Below are 5,345 nucleotides of genomic sequence, written 5' to 3' on the forward strand. Positions count from 1 at the left end.
TCTACATTTTCAAATACAAATACGTATTTGTATTTGACCCAGGTCTGGTTGCCACAAATGTAACAGTTTTTGGATTTTGCCCATTTGCTCAGAACATATTTAGCCTAGCACTATGAAATTTAAAGTTACAATCTCGAAGATGTCCGTTTCGTTCTCTTTGGCAGTATCAATGGCGAGAAGCGATAATTGCAGGTGTGTTTTTGGATCTCACTTCCCATAGATCCAACTGGATCCAGTGTCGCCTGTGTGACGTCAGTCAGTTGGCACCTGGGCCACGCCAACCATAACACTTACTGAATAAAAAATGGTTGTTATAAAAGTAACGTTATATACATACTCATTCATTGTCTAACATTAGGCTAACAGACCTGGGGTAAAATTAGAGATGATCAATTTCCACAAACGTTCTTTATCCACGTTTTGCCCGGTATGAACATCTTTACACTGCAGAGAATAATTCGCGACATTCGCTGTGGCTTGTGCAATTAGCATCTCGTGCACAATAAGCAGTCTTTTTCGTGAATGATTGTTGTGTGATATTTTTGAAACAACTGCCTTGCAAAATGTTACCCCTGGTGTTTCTGGTTTTGCTAGTTAAACTGTTCGAGAATAAAGCTGAGCTGGGTGTTAAATTAGCAATCAGAACAAGAAGAATAAAACAAAAACAAAGGAGATTTCATCAAAAAAGGGCATCAAGGCTGAAGGAACATATGAAGAAGCGTAATAAAATAATAACAACGCTAATCCATACTGCCGTATTCTTTTATTTAGTTTTCTCCGACTTGACATCTTTACACAGAAATCAGACCCGGCTCTGCTCCACCTATTCCCCGGCTTTATTCCGATCAATATATTGAGGAACTTGAAGGCAATGTAAATAACGGTAACGTTAAGGCCAGTTCAGATCAATGATTCGCAACGAGACAAAATGGTTTTAGAATGTTGCAGAGAAAATTGCAGTGGTGTGAACTGGTTAGTTGCAGAGCGTCTGAAGCCGTTCCCTGGGGTCTCAAAAGACCCACCTTGTCAAATCTCCAAGTGCAGTTTTAGAACGTTTACAATCAGACGTCCTGGAATTTTGCAAGTTGCGTCCAGTCTCGTTGCGAATCATTGATCTGAACTGGCCTTTAGTTAGCTACATTGCAACGTTGAAACAAGGTAGCATTGCATTCGAGAGACGGTTTGCGAGGTCGGTACCGGTCGGTAGCGTTAGCTAGCGTTTTTTCTAATTGTTAGCTGACATTAGATTGTGTTCATTACATTAGCTAGCTAGCTAGCTAACGCAACGCTACCTGATATGAGAGATGGATACTGCGCTCAACGTTGTCTAAACTAATGTTGCCTTTCTTGACATGGTCCGGTAGCTAGCGTTAGCTGTGCAAATAGCTATGTAATTTAGTAACGTTACATTGTCATCAAATGTAATACGAAATGTACATCAACAAATAATATGACCTCTCATGTTACACAAAAACTTTTTAGGGTTCCATAACTCCCCCAACCCCCCGAGCCTGTTGCGTTAGCTCTGCCTACCCTCTCTGACGGAACAACCACTGATGGTGGAAAACGCGTCACTAACTATGCGCCGCTTGTGAATTTTTCCCGGGAATGTCGCCACAGACACCCAGTTCTTTAATCATAAATTTTTATAATAATAATAATATAAATATAATATAATAATAGGCTCAATCACCATTGTGTTACCTAATTCGGCGATAGATAGTGACTTAACAGACATTTATTTTAATGAAAATCTTCGAGATTATTACTTGAACTTCAAAGCTTTGACATGTCATTAGCCGTTTCAAGTGCTTTCATAACTTAATCAAGTCAAATACAATTAAAACCAATGTACACACAGTCCGATGTTACATTCATGCCACCTAGTATGATTGTAACAGAGGTGTGGAATAATTGTGACAATACATACTAATGTTAATAAATGAAAACTATTTCCAGTTGTAACTTGAGGCCAGCCTCATCTTCTGATTATGAAGCATGGGGCTGTATTCATGAAAAAAGACATGCGTCTTTTTAACGCAGAAGCAACTTCCTAACCTACTGTGAAGTGATTTGTGGTAACGTCCAAATCAATGAAGAAGACTGTCAACGCAGCAAGCAAATTAGCAGAACACATTTAACATTAAAAACTGAACGAATTTAAAAAGTCAAATGCACTGATGTGTAAATCAATTTCTTTAATAAATATTAAAACACAATTTCAAATGCCTAAGATCTCCCAAAAGGGACACAAAATGTAGATAGTTTATAACACAATCTAGTGCCCCGAATCTCCCAAGCTGAAGCCCTCTCCATGACCTGCCTGTGTATCAACCCTCTTTTTTCTCTTTAGATGGCATTCTGTAAACATATAACTGCAAAAAAAAAAACATGTTCGTTATAGCAACTCAGAGGCAATATAACAGCTGTTTCATTTATAGAAATGGGGCATCATGTTTTTTTGGTCACTTAAAATCCAGTTCCCTCTAGGATGCACTCCCCCAACCAACTTTTCAAGGACCGATAAATGATGTATGATTTGATTTATTGTAAATAAAAATAAAGTATATACAATAGATAAAGCCTAATACCTGAAAATTACTTCCAGAACAGATTTATTCAGCTCGCTCTAAAACATAAAAAAAAAAAAAACATTTCCCACAAAAGTTATCATCACATTGCTCCGTTCCTTTGGGAGGTGGTAGAATGCTGAATTTATATAATTTATATAACATTTATAACGACTCTCCCCTACATTAAAAGTTGGCATATGTGCCATAGCAGACGCCTGAATGGCACGCCTCTTCGGCACTCTGACTGTTTCATTCTTTTATGCAATTAAGTGGATTCTACTGTAGTTAATTTAGCGTTTTCTGGTTGTACATAAACTGCACGTCAAAACTTTCAAAACATGAAATGCCATATCGTTCACAACAAAATTGTACCAATAAATTCACAACAAACAATTAACCTGTCTGTTTGAAGGTAGCCAATTTTGTTATTTATAAGACTGAGAAGAAAATTGAAGAAAGCAGAGAAAATCACTTGTAAAAAGCAGGAAATACAATACCCTGCACATTCCTGTATGAAACAGGGTTAGCCAGGTTTACTTTATTCTTTCAATTCATTATCAAAAGGACAACACTAGAGGACATTCAAAATGGGAACCTTTCTAACTCGTTTCAGTTTACCTCCAGCAGACAGCATACTCATGCCCTGAATCTTGCAGATGCTGCAATATGGAAATATACTGCTGAGACCTTGGGCTTCTCAGCATTCCCTGTGTTCATGGACGGCCCTCGTCAGCAAAACACCTGAGTTTGGCAGGTAACTTCTGTTACAGTGCTTGATTTCACATTTTGTCTGAGTTCAGACAGTTTACATCATGGATACGCAAATCTGGCTCTCAAATCCAAATCTGGCCCTGGTTTTCATTTATCCAAGGTAATTAACTAGACAGTTAGTGCTGCTGATTGGCCAGACTGTTTTCACACCTGACTCCCAGGTAAAGGGAGGGTGGAAAACCAGCAGTTCCCAGTCCTCAGTGACCATGATTTGAGTAACAGGGTTTTGATTGTCAAAACGGCAACGCCAGTAGTTTCATTTTGTGGGCCATTCAGTGCTCTAAATGAACTCAATGAGCTTTATATGGGAATCTGTGTGTAGAAGCCATTGGATTGTGTGTACGCACATGTGTATGTGTGTGTGTGTGATGTTTTACCAGTAGGTGTCACCACGCTATTTGGCAGTAAGATGAAAGGTTATAAAGCTGATGGGCACACTTGTGTCAATCATACTTGGGTTACGGGAGGTCACACGGTTTTACTGTAATGTAACATAACACACAGCATCGCGCCACGTGCACGCACAGAGCACTATTGTACAAAAAGTTTCCAGTGCAATCCGTCCAGTTGGAAGTTTTCTTCAACGGGTACTATCAAGGTAAATTTTTAACAAGATGTGTGTCAAAAACAGTATCCAGCAAAGTGACTAATTTTGATTTAGTCAAGATAGTCACTTCACTGTTTTTCTTCACGGGAATGTCTAAGTTCTGACAATATTATCAGAGCAATCAGACTCAAATACCTAAAGTCACTTGCTGAAGTCATAATACCCCTTGGATTGACCCAGACACTCTTCAAATGCTTAACCAATCTGAAGATGGTACAGTTAAAAGGGAATCAAATGTCAAAACTAGAAAAACACATATTTGCTCACTGCACTCACACAATAGAGCTTGACCTCAGCAGCAGCTTAACCTATATTGTGGAGGAATCGGCAATGGCAGATTTGGCACATCTCAGGGTTGTGAAAGTCACCCACAAATAGATTGTGCTCAACTGTCATTTGTAAACACAAAAAAGAACCTCTGGAGCTGTGGTGGCAGTCTGCCTTCCCTAAAAAATAGCTGGAGGCTCCATCCAACAATTTCCTCTCAGCTTCTGTCATGTGCAATAAACCAGAAAAGCTTACAGGGAGACACCTTGATCCTTTAGGTAGAGAACTGATTCTAAAAACAGACATTTCTTGCAGTGCGTAATTCTTTTTGGTGAATCTGTGACAAAAATTTCCTCAAGCGCGTTGTGTCTAGCAAGACAAGACATCCTTGAAAGGGAGGGAGGTCTTTCCCGAGGCAAGACAATCACAGCCGCCCCCTTGCTGTAATAAAATCGGAATAAAACCATAATGTTGTCACAGCGCAGTCAAGACAATACCAAGACTGGCCATCAGCAATAACTTCTGGAGAAAACGCCACTTCCGCCAGATCAATATTTTTGCTGTGATATTCAAATCCATTATGGCTCAGAGTCTTGCAAAACCAGAATCTAGGATGTGTATTTCAGTATTATAAATGCCACTTCGATGCAAAGCCAGATTCAGCGTCAAACAGGATGTAGTCTGTCATTTCTGTGACCCTCACACAGTTCCACACTTAGAAAAAGTTTAAATAACTGAATAATGCATCACGAAAAAAGCACTGCTGATGGTTAGTTGGCATTAATAATTGCTAGTAAATGGACTGTTAAAATCAAACTCAGGAAACTCCATATACAGGTTAAAATATACACTGCTTAGATAGGAGTACACAGAGTGATATTGCACATTGTAAACATCAACTTTTGTAATATGAAAACCCTGGCCTCCACTTACGCAAATACCATTGTCTTTAATTATTGTTACTACTATTCTGGCTGAGATCAGAGATCAAATTTAGCCACAAGATGGCAGTGTTCTCCAAAAGAAAATTATTCTTGTCCACGTGTGAAAGCTAGCTCTAGCTGTACAAGTAGATTATGAAAAATCATGATGATTAAAGCAAGGGTAAGCAAAACAGGAGCCAGTGC

Source organism: Anguilla anguilla, chromosome 3, assembly GCF_013347855.1.
Source record: "Anguilla anguilla isolate fAngAng1 chromosome 3, fAngAng1.pri, whole genome shotgun sequence".
NCBI lineage: Eukaryota > Metazoa > Chordata > Actinopteri > Anguilliformes > Anguillidae > Anguilla > Anguilla anguilla.